The sequence below is a fragment of the Polyodon spathula genome, chromosome 9, assembly GCF_017654505.1.
Source record: "Polyodon spathula isolate WHYD16114869_AA chromosome 9, ASM1765450v1, whole genome shotgun sequence".
Lineage (NCBI taxonomy): Eukaryota > Metazoa > Chordata > Actinopteri > Acipenseriformes > Polyodontidae > Polyodon > Polyodon spathula.
The window spans coordinates 34,721,991-34,734,473 of record NC_054542.1 but is presented as its reverse complement, the minus strand read 5'-3'; the positions used below and the strand labels follow the sequence as shown (position 1 = coordinate 34,734,473).

The following is a 12,483-nucleotide window of genomic DNA, read 5'->3' as shown; positions in this document are numbered from 1 at the left end:
TAAATATTCATATTTCATATATCATAATGGCAAACAACTAAAAGCAGAGACATTCTTTAAGGTCCAGTAATGCTGCAAGGTAGGCTTTTCATATCAACAGGTCCCAAGCAGTTTTTCATTCTGATCTATAAGTGGCATGCAGGAAATGTTGTTTGGAAAATAGCTGATCTTTTAATGATTCTGTGTTGTTTTGTGAAACCAGTATTAAAAGATATTTGTCTTAGCTACAGCAGCAGACTACTAAGTCCTAGAAGTGTGTAAGATGCACTCAGTAAGCGACTACAGACTCAAATGAAGTTTACTCTCTATAAATGGCAGTAGTCCGATTGCTCAAGTTCCTGACAAGGGTGCGGATAGAATGCCCCTTTTATATTTTGCAACTGCATTTGAAGTGTTTTGCAGAAATGGGCGGCTGTAATGATGTTATCAGTGAGTTTCCATGTTGTTAATGGATGTTTTTACAGATGCAGTGAACCAAATTGTCCACAATTGTTTTATCCAACTAGGCAAATAGCTCATTTATGCCTAGCTTGTTTCTGAGGTGTGAACAAATGCGAATGGTTGGTATTATATTTTATAATGTGAAAGTAAACCTGCATTAATGACTTCTAAAAGTACTGTCAGTGTCATGGAAAATCGTGTCACTACAGTAGGGAACTAACTATGGCTGTGTATTTGCCATACAGTTGCATAGTTTTATTTAAACTGAAGTGTTTCACTGGGTTTTAATAGCTCAGCTCATGAACATTGGGGGGGAGAGATACCCATACCCATACCAAGTTTCATCAAAATTAAATAAGTGGTTCTTAAGATACAGCTATAATGCAAATGTGATGTAGCCTACATACAGTTTGTTACAATGGTGTATGTGTCTCCATATTGCCTTGTGAGAGTCTTAACCACACATGTAATTTGTAGATAGCTTTACTGCATCATCATTATGTAGTGCTGCATACCCAAGATACAGTACAGTAGAACACAGGATCAGCAAAAGGGGAGCGATGTAGTATCTGCTACTTACTGCAAAAGGAGAGCATTACCAGATGTGTGATATAGTGAAAACTATCATAGGCATATAAGACATATACAGTAAACGTAAACTGTACATCATTTTTCACGGTACTCGCACCAATCGGTCTTAGTGTATTGAAGGGGTTTCTCTTGGTAACTACACTATACAGTTTTTATTAAACAATGTATTTATAATAAAAACAATCCAGTAGTTCCTTTTAACATAATGTCAGCGAGGGAAGAGGAAGAGGGTTATTGGAAACTGGACAAACAAGAAAAGTCATAAATAAAAACAAATCAAAATCCCACACAATGTACTATGTCTGATTTACAAACATCAAATATAGACAAACAAACAACACAAATTTTGCACTCCTTGACTTATCATTGCAGCTGCAGCCTAATAAGGTGTTGCCGGTTTGAAACCCATTTCTCGCCTTGACAGATAGCTTGGTGCACAGACTGAATATGTACATTGGAACAATCTCATTTACTTATTTTCTTTTCTCTGTAATTACTAGAATTGGGACAGTAATTGCCATGTGTAAGCTGTTTACCGTCATCCCAAGCCATCTGTGTCCTCTAATACCTTGAGGGTTAGTGACCGAGTAGAAACAGATGTAAGTGTATTGCTGGGGACCAGCCTCCAGTTCAGAATAGTTTGACCGATGCAGTCAGCTTGCCTATGCTTTGTTTAAAAGATTGTGCATGCTACTGTTTTCTTTTATTTATGTTTTAGGTACTGTGCATTCAGGCAAGGATTGATTGAAACAGTAGTTTAATTTCAGGTTCCGGGTTAGGGTTATTGTCAAATATGACTTTTTACACTGTAAACATTTCGCCACCCTCCGTTTCCCTGTCTTTTATTTTAAACATATATTTTAACGTAAGAAAACCTTGGATGCTGGAACGTGTCCTTGCATTAATTCCTCTCGCATTATACAGGTAGTGGAAGTAATCAAACCCTCCACAAGCTAATCAGAGCTAGTATTACATTTTCCACATGACTTCGATACATATTAAAAGTGCACTTTAAAAGTAAAAGTCAATCATTTACTGAATATATTCCTCTTGTTTAGAATCACCGCTGTTTGCAGTTTTCATTTATTTTTTATTTAAGTATAAAAGCCAATTTAAGAAAGTTTTGATTTAAAATGCCCACAAGCCAAATTAATATTGAAGCGTACCGTAGGAAGGAGACACACACAATTTGCAGGTACTCCAATCCATGGCTTATTGGAATGATTATTCCTGGCCCCTGTAGCCTGGACCACACCAAAAACAGACAGTCTTGCACATTCACACGCAGCTTCTCTGACACAGCTGTCAGCTCTGTCCGGGTTGATGTTTGCTTTCTTGTCCCCGCCTAACTGGATGTCAGTCAATCCCAGCTGAGGCAAGCTTACCGCTTCCCTGCTTAAACACACAAACACACACTCACACACACAGGGTCCGTAGACCAGTCATGTAACAGTATAAATCCTGGGTCGTTACAATAGATACAGTATAATAGAAACTGCTATTCCACCTGTTTAAACCACTGTTATTTAAATTGTATATATTTTTTATTAAAAAATGCTGTAAGTGATGAAAAAATAACACAGAATCCAAGGACGTTTACACACACTTGTATAGTTTCATACTTGTTTTGTAACATTAACGGACAATTTTGTTTTTACTTTTAGAAAGAAATACAGTGGAAGCACAGGAGCTTTATAAGTGCTATATGTCACAGTTTCAACTTAAATGGATTTAAATACAGTAATGTAAAACAACAATAAAACACAACGTTTGTGAGCCAGATTGCATTTTGGGAGAAATGGGAGCCAAGACCTTACCGTGTTATAAGCGATTCCGCATTACAACGGGTCATGTTTTAATGGGGTAGCACCGTATTCAACGATTTAAGCATAATATTTATTAAAGCAGAAAACAAATAGTGATTGCCTTGTTTAAAATTGACAGTTTTCTGTATACATCAAATATTTCAATGCTGACCTGAAAAACGATCTTTGATGCAACTGGTGTCTTCAGCAAAGACATAGACAACCGTGCTGTTCTATGCACTGTGCTCAGTTATTTACTGGGAGCAAACTAAACTGACTGCCAGGTTCCTAAATGCAGTGTAACAGGTAGTGCATCAGTAAGGCAAATGTTTGCTGTATTGCTAGGGTGTTCTCGGCCAGTGCGCACCAGCGACACCTGTAGTCTGACCGGGCGCCTGCAGGCTTGCCTGTAAGCTGCCCAGGGCTGCGTTGTCATCCAACGCTGTAGCTCTGGGTGGCTGCGTGGTGAGTCTGCAGTGTGTAAAGAAGCAGGCAGCCGATGGCACGCGCTTCAGAGGACAGCGTTTGTTCGTCTTCGCCCCTCCTGTGTCAGCGCAGGGGTGGTAGCGGTGAACTGAGCTAAACAAAATAATTGGACACTACTAAATTGGGGAGGAAACAAAAAAAACAAAAACAAATTGGCGACTACTAAAATTTTTTTTTAAAAAAGGACATGAGACTTCACAAGCAAAAGGTCTCTTGAAAACCAAAAACTGCATTATTGTTTTTCTTTGCCTCTTTTTTGATTCAAAATAACAACTGCTGTGGCGGTACTGTATAAATTGTTTGCAGACTGCATGGTTGCAAAAGACCTGTGTTCTCTTGGATAGCTAAAGCAGTATAAATAATGTTGGAGCAGCAACAGAATGCGAATCTCCCGTGGATCAACCTGCTAAGTGTTGGAAGCAATTACTTATTTTTTGTCTTCAATGATCTTGTCATGAGGCTTAATGCTTGGCTTCCTATGCACTGCAGCTTTACTGTGTGTGAGTGGATACTCTGCTAGAGTAGTACAAGCTGGAGTACCACCTGGTTATGTGGTTTTCCATACAGAAATTTATAGTGCTTGCCAAGCCAAAAGAATCCTTTCACTTCTTTAAATGGGTGGTCTGGAGTGTTCTTTGATACCTCATTTCGGGAGTATCAATACGATACAATGCATAGTATCATGATTTTCAATACTATTGGACCTTATGCCTATTACATGTTAAATGGCTGCCAAAATCCTTTTTTTTTTTTTTTTTTTTTTTTAAAGTGCATAAGAGCTTAATACAGTTAATAATGCTACAGCACACACATAGCAGCCAGTTAGATGATAAAAATCTAAAAGTCACCAGTAAGGCAATCAAGAATAAATAAGTCATTTGTAGCTTCTGTACATGTACCTCAATTAATGTATACTGTTTAAATCTTTTAAAAAGTAAACCCAGTATAATGCTAAACTAGGCTAGCCTGATTGATTCATGTACACTGTAAAACATTTCTTTTTAAACACACAAAGTAATGTGTTGCATTAGGACACACAAACGTTGCATTCTTTAATTTTAAACACTGCGGTCATTTTACAATTTTATAGGGTTAGATATTTTAAAAATCACCACTTCCAGATCATTTAATAAAATTAGTTCAGCGGATGAAAAAAACGTATTTCTGATAAAGAACTCCTTTATCAGAAATACGTTTTTCTTTACTAAAAGCACTGCTAACGTACGCAATTCAGTAGTGAACAATTCAAAGATGAGCATTATATTTAATGCTACATTTCTAAAACAAACAGGGCACTGATGTAGATGCCTTCCTCTTGTGTGCTATTAGGGTGTATTCAAGCCAAATGTCTCCACCAAAACACCCCAGTGCACCTTAAATAACAAGAAGATACTTTTCACTAGCGAGAGGAGGCCATTCGGCCCATCATGCTCGTTTTTGGTTGTTAAAAATCTTGCAAAAAAAGTAAATTAGACAAAAGGCAACCACTCTGGCTACTGTAATAAACTAAATACTTTTAATTGCTTTCATGCTAAACCTATAGCCGTCTGCATTGGTACTTTTGAAGTGCGACTCGGAAGCTTACCCGGTCCTGTGCTTTCCTCTGCAGGTGAAGCGTCACATTGATCCTGTTAGGAAACTGATATACTGGCAATGAAGTCTGTATTCACTCTGGTCTTTCCACAGATCATGGATGCAATTCAAAACACAGGATTTTCACAGCGATCACATTACATGCACATAAAATATGGATTAACAGAAAATCCAAAGAATATAAAAACATTGCTAACATTTTTTGACTTGCGGTAGAGATTTAATTACACATGTTGGCAAATTAAACTGTAATGACAAAATAAACAAGCATCGCTGAACTCCCTTTCGATGAGCTTCTAGCACATTCCTGTTTTATGTGTTATCTTTGCTGTGACTTTTTTCTATGCACTGGGATTCACTTAAACTAAAATAATGGAAGAAACAACAGTAAAAGTAAACTTCAGCAAAGAGATTGGGGTGTAGATCAGAAAGGTGTTTCAATAAATTGGTGGCATTTCCATTTTTTGTTCACTTCTTTACTTCTTTCAGTCTCAACCGGATTGCTGTTGTCATCTGGCTGAAATCCAACATAGTTCCACACCAAGCTTCTCTTTCTGGCATTCACCATGACTGCTGCAGTAATTTAATTTTCCCAGAATGCGCACAATACCCCAATATTAAGTATCGTATGATTTTGGTATTGTGGTATACCATAGGTATCTATATACCCCGGAACACTAGTGGTCTGTAATCTGTTGATACATTAGTAGGTCCAGTACCAGTGTTCTCAAGCAGTCAGACACTGACAGTTTTACAACTAGTGGAGTCATTGATAGTCTAAGGGGCTTTTCAATTAGCCAGGCTCTACTGTATATATTGTTACTGTATTATTACTGTCTATTTACATTTCTATGCAATTGCAATACAAAACCATTGTCATTAGAAATCCTATGTATAAATACCTATAATGGCATACTTTGGACTGCCGTTTCGTCTGTGACTCTTTATTTTATCACCAGACCTTATGCCTTCATAGTTTTTAAAAACAAATTGTAAATACAGTCAAACTTACTTACTGTAGTATCACCAGACTGAATTGTCCCGACCAAGAGTAAAATAATGTCAACATGGACAGGCTATTCTTTATTGTCACTCTCAGATTGGTACAGTATCACTAATTTATCGCTGGTAGAGCCCTGCAGGCGGGACTGGGTTCCCGTGGGACCTGCGGACACAATAGTGGGAGTGAGAAGAATGTACTTTGTTGAGGGCGGGACTGGGTGGGCAAAAAAATTTAGATTACGGTAATTTGAAGGAACAGATTAAATCTGTCATCCGTTTACCAAGAGGAGGCTAATAAGGAAATTCCTAATTCTTTTGTTTGAGCTGCTGTATCAGCTTGCTGTCAGTGTTTTTGAAAAACAAGTGACCTAAAACCTGAGGACGTAGAAGTTTTATAAAAAAAAAAAAAAATACTACGTCGAAGAAGCATGGCAAGTCTGACATTTGGAATACATTTGTTTAAAAATGAGTAAATATTGCGCAATCAATTGATAGCTGTTTTATTGATTGATGCTCACTGGCTGTCTAAATTGTTTCTTTGTTTTGTGGAGTTTTGAGTAAACCATTTACACTTCATATGTAACATATGAATGATGTCTGTTACAGTAGCAAAGGGGGTTGAAGTATTTTGTTGCATGGTTTATAAGCAAGATTTTGTTTTATGATTTAGTGCTTGCTTGGTAAAATGTAAAAGTTCTGTCTGGATCCAGTTTGTTAAACTGTTGAAAAGAAATTAATAAATAACCAACCATTGTGTAGGGTTTTTTTTTTTTTTTAGTAGCATGGGGAAGATATTTGCATTTTTTTTTAACTCCGTCTGTGTTGCAGGATTTAAGTTTTTTGCTGGTGGGAGCAGGATAAAAATTCAAGAACAAATGTAGGAGTGAGAGTTGGTTTTGCGGGACAGGGCAGGAGCAGGATTAAAAAAATATTCCCGCACAGGGCTCTGTTAGATGGTTTACATATAAGTTGCTGTACAGTATTCAGATGTTCCAGCATATTAAGTACTGTATAGTATAGTGTACAGAACACTACGATGTGTACAGTATACACATAGCTTTTCTTTTGTGATCATTGCAATGTGTTGTACAAAAGCATCAAGTATTCTGTGATTTCTATTTAAAATATGAACTTGATGAACTTCTGATAGTCACTCCACTTATTTTCACAATTTTCGCTCAGTAACTTTGAAGGGATATTTAAAGGGTTTGACTGTAATGATACTAATGCTGCTATCTAAACGGTTAGTAGCATTGTTAGGTGTTGCTAAATTCTTGGTATGTATTCAAGCTATAATGTCCATGGTTATTAATTTGTGATAACGTACAGTAATAAATGAATTAATATGTGTTACTCTTGTGGCAGGCTGGCGAGTGGATAGAGGCCCAGAGACAGTCTGTAGTTCAAAAAAATTATTATTTTATTATAAATTCACAAAAAAAAAAAGGGCACAAGGGCCAAAACAAAGCAATTTAAACACAAAAAGAAAGACAAAAAGCAAAACTAACAAAAATAATAATGTCCAGGCTGGGCAATGCCTTCACTGGATTTATCAAAGTTCAAAAAAATCACACATCAAAAACTCACCAACCTGCTTCCTCAGCTCCCTCTTCCCAAATGAAAAGCAGAGGCCTCCTTTTATGTCAGGTGGCTGGGCGCTGATTGATCGTTAATTAAACTAATCATCTAATCAACCCCAGCCACCTGAACACAATGAACCAAGGCAGGTAGGGGAATTTAATCCTATCCCTGCCAATTTCTAAACTGTGCTCTGCCACACTCAACACAAAACATGCAGCCCTTCATATCAATTTATAACAATCTGTCGTTATCAAACTCAACTTATGTTTTCTAAGAGATTGTTTGTCTTACCTTTATTGTTGTCCTTTTTAATGAAATATTTATTTCACTGTCCATAGAAAAGCATGGTCTCTGCAATGAATTGTGGGAATGTAGTCAAGGACAAAGAAATACAGATCCCAGTTTCCACAGCAGTAGCCCCTGCATTATGTTTAAGGAAAGGTCACATTTACGTGATTAGTTAGTTTGCTCATTTTTTAACATACTTTCACTGTTTACATCATCGGTACGGCATTAAAAATGCCAGTGCCCAGGATGAGAAGAAAATACGCTGCCAATTGGAAGTTAACTGGGGAAGTTACTTGACATTGATTGGTATGCAGTTGTAAAGGTGAGGAAAGGACAGCTTTTCTTGGTTTGAAATCAGCAGATTAATTAATGAAGAGGTGTGTTTGGATTTATTTATTACAGGTCGTAATTAAAGTACAAATATGGGCACACCCCTAGTAATGAATAATGCAATTCAATTGCTGGATAATGCTATTCAATGACATATTAAGATGCTGTAGTGTGATGTGTGTATTCAAATCACCTTCTAACAGTAACACATTGAAGAAGTTAAAAGTTAGTGAGTATTGCTTATTGATGTGACATAGATGTCAAGTCGCGCTGATCATGGGGTGGAGTCTCCTAATATATAATGGCTATCATTCTGTGTGAAAGGAGCCATGAAGGGAACGAACAACTTGCTGTGCTGTCCGTATTGTTTTTGTTCATTACATGTGAGCTGTAAGACAAGGAGCTGCCCCACTACAGCCAGCATCACCACTTGGATCACAAGCACTCTGCACGGAGCATCAGACACACTGCACTTCACTGTCTTTTTAAAGACAGGCAACCCGGGTTGAGAGGGTCTTGCCGGTTGGGAATATTTTGAGTTTCGTTTTTATTTGTTTGGAGTGAGACCTTTTCTAATAAAACACACCCTGCGTACCATTGCTGGTAGCTGGGCTGGCTATATCAGAAGTACAGTGTTTGTGACATCTGTTCCACCCCATACCCATAACACCTTCACATAGTGCTACCTTGGTGTGGCCCTTTTTGTTCTTTTGTGCTTAACCTATGTTATCCCTTGAGTGCATCGGTTCCTCCAGCAATGTGCGATTGTGTTTATGCCGGCAGTCAGACGGTCACCGTCTGCGCAATTAAATGCAATCTTGCAATCTCGCATTTACCAGTTACTATACCTCCTCTGATAATCTCCTTTTAAAACTAATGTTAACTAATGTAAATCCCATGTTATCCAACACGTATACAAGTTGAAACTGAAGAAATTCCTAGCAGACAATTTTAAAGGGTATATAAGAACCTTTTTTTATTTTTTTGTGTTGCATGTTCTCATGTGTTGCTACATATTATTACCCTTAAACTTTTAACGTGATTTTAGAATTCAGTATAATAGTTTATTATTATTATTATTATTATTATTATTATTATTATTATTATTATTATTAACCTTACTTGTGCTGTCCCATTGATGTTTGCTTTAATGTTTCTTCGTACCGCAAATAGGCTGTACAATACAACACAGTTAAAACACATTTAAAATAAATTGAGCACTATAAATGTGTGTGTGATTTTTAAACGGACACCTTGTTACATGTCTGGTTTAGTGGGGTACTGCTGTATTAGAATCTGTAGAGGAACCTGTTCATCTGTATGTCGCACTTACTGTACAGGTAGATACTATGTCTATTTTGTACAATAGCCCTTTTAATATAATTTCTATCACTAAATACAGTTAGTTATTTGTTTACCATTTTGCATTTTTAGTTCAGTGTTCATTTCAGCAAAAGGTTTGCAAGTTAACAGCTCCAGCTTCGTCTCGGGTCCACAGCACATATCAGGTAGATTTTTTTTATAGGACCTCCCCTCCCTCCTTTCCCAAGCATTCTTCTTGCCTTTTAGCTTTGCTGTCATGTTCAGTCACCCGCTGTCTCTGTGACAAGATTAAGCATAGCTGGCCACCAGTCGGAGGTCTGCAGCATTGGCTGGCATTAGGCACAATATGTGGGCAGGCAGTGTGAAACTCGCCCACCCCCAGTGGGAGGCTGCCTAGTTACCCCAGTGTTCACCAGCCAGATGAATCTGTTCCTCCCATTTAAGGTTTATAATTACACAGTGCTGCCATTTTGGATTTGGTTCCCAGTGGTCTCATTAATTCTCCAGCTGATAGAATCTTTGAATGTGGGATCTGCTACAAAGTAAAATGTAACCAATTTTGAGGTGGTTACACAAGGGTGAAATATAGTGCCTCATCAAGCCCCAATGTTAAAGGATTTCATCATTTTGGATTTACAGCTGTAACCCATTATAACACAGCATGGTGTAAATGACTGCTAATTATTAGCTGTTTTGTTAATCTTTTGAATGGATCCATTCATCCATTTTTTTCTAAATTTAAAGCCATTAGCAGTAACATACAAGTGTGCTTTATGGTGCAGTCGGTGCTGTGGTTGGCATTTTAAGGCTAATTCAATTACAATATGTTGATTTTTAAATTCTTGATAATACGTGGATCCATCTGCATTCATTTGTGTTTACTTGGTAGACAATCAAACTGGGCTGTTTTTTTTTAATGGCACATCAGTCTTAAAATAAATAGTTCCACAGTTAAACATCAAATTTATTAAAGAGGAAAAATAGCATGGTCACATTTAAAAAAAAAAAAAAGAATTTTCATTCAGTTATTGTCCAGCAAATTTTCACAGAAATCATTAAATTTAAATTAATTTTTTTTTTTCATAAATTTAAAGATAACCTTGAAAAAAGTACAGCCTTACTAATAAAGTAGCATTCTTGATGGTTCCTCTACAATTACACACATACCTAATTGACACCAGATTGTTCAAATGAAGTTCTGAGTACAGGAATGGAACAGTGGGGGGAAAACCCTAGTTCTCAGTTCCTGCTGTTTTAGCTCCCGGTGTTTCTGTATTCAAAAGTAACCGGTATGCCAGCGTACACGAAGTATACTTGACTTCTTATGTGTTTTTATAGATAACTGCAGTGTAATTTTTCAAATAACTGGCTCAGCTCATACGACAAATTGGTTGGCTTGGGCACCACAATCCTGAAAACCAGAAAAATCAAACTGCTGTCTAGCGCAACGTTTCTCAAATGTGGCCACCAGCAGGATTTGATGCGGCCACACTAGCCCTCCAGCAGTTCCTCTCTTAATCGCCTTTTCTCATAATCGGCGCTGCTGTCCAGCTTTCATTCAGCACAGTTCATGCTGCCTGCATTCTAATTCCTCATTCTGCTTCTGTTTGCTGCTATTGGCGAGCATTGACGTCCGTATAATCCCTGCAGGTTGATTGGCCGAGTTTTCATTCTGGTCAGGTTTAATTTTGGCATGCGTCACAAATCTCCATACTTTGCTTTGTGTCAGTGCTCATTGGTTGATTTGAGAGAAGAGCGTGCAATGTGAAAACAGCGGTATGGAGTAATCCTATTACTGAATATCTGAACGAACATTGCTGCATGTGAATTTGAAAGCAAAAATCCACGTCTGCCTTAAATTACGGTTACTAGGTATTAGATGCACCTTGCACTTTATCACCTTGACAGAATTTGCATGATAGTTTCTAAAATTGTTGACATCGTCTGCATTTATACAGTAGTTAATTGAGTGGGGCAAAGGCCTTCACAAGTTGCTATTCTGGAGTATTAGTTCTCTTCCGCCAATCGTTATACTTTTGTTAGATTTAGCTGAGAATTGTGCAGCATGTAATTGGAACAGGAAAGTGAAAGCAGTTTTTGTATTCCTTTAATATGTTAGTAATGTACTTTTAGGTTAGGTATTGTGTTAATTTATGTGATTGATTATTGGTAACTAATTAAGTTTAACCTGTTAGAGCAATAAAAAAAAATAATAATCTAGTAAAACACCAGATTTTTGTCTCCAGTTTATTATTAGAAGGGCCTGGGAATTAAGATCCAGTACAAAGCTGAGAGGGGCTGCGGTATTTTTTAAATTAGAAACACTGGCTTTATTATAGAAATAAGTGAAGACATTTAGAAGTGCATATGTTTGTATTTTCATTATTTTTCATATGATATACTTAGTATTTTTAGGAAGATGAAAAATGAGGCCACCAAAAAAATGTGTTTGAGAGCCACTGGTCTAGCGCAATGAAAATCCGTTCAGTTTGGAACCCTGAAGAATTCTGAAAGATTACAATTCATTCCATTCTGGAACCCTGTTAAAGTTCCATCTACATAGAAAAGTTCCTTATTTGCAATATTATAATCACAGGCTTCAGAGATAAACTTTATTTTTCTTTGGATCACAAGATTTGGATGTGATATGTGGTTGTGTGCCTGGGAGGTCTGGAAACGGGGTGTAACCTTTTTTAAAAAAAAATTCTGTACAAGGCTGCATATTTGAGGCTTAAATCTGTCACCACTGTAGGTCAAAAGGTTTCAGATCCTGTCTATAGATACCAAGTAACGATACAATACAAGTAATGATACATGATTGCAGCTGGATGGAGTATTACATGTAAATGTGAAGTGTTCTGGTTTACATTAAAGGGTTACAGAACACTTTTATTAAAATTATAAATACATGTACTACTTATTGTAACCTAAATGTGCAGTCTGCTTTAGTATTGTAGTTTGTTTTAAAATAAACCTTGTTTTGATTGTGTCATGTATACAGTAAAATATCTCTCGCATTCAGAGCTGAAATTGGTTCCCTGGG

The 12,483-nt window shown here is 37.1% G+C and overlaps 1 protein-coding gene across 1 annotated transcript in view; it reads left to right on the top strand.

The window, feature by feature from the left end:
- LOC121320710 (beta-galactoside alpha-2,6-sialyltransferase 2-like) overlaps positions 1–12,483 on the top strand; it is a 30,746-nt gene that overhangs the window by 1,965 nt on the left and 16,298 nt on the right. The gene's annotated exons all lie outside the window — the stretch shown is intronic.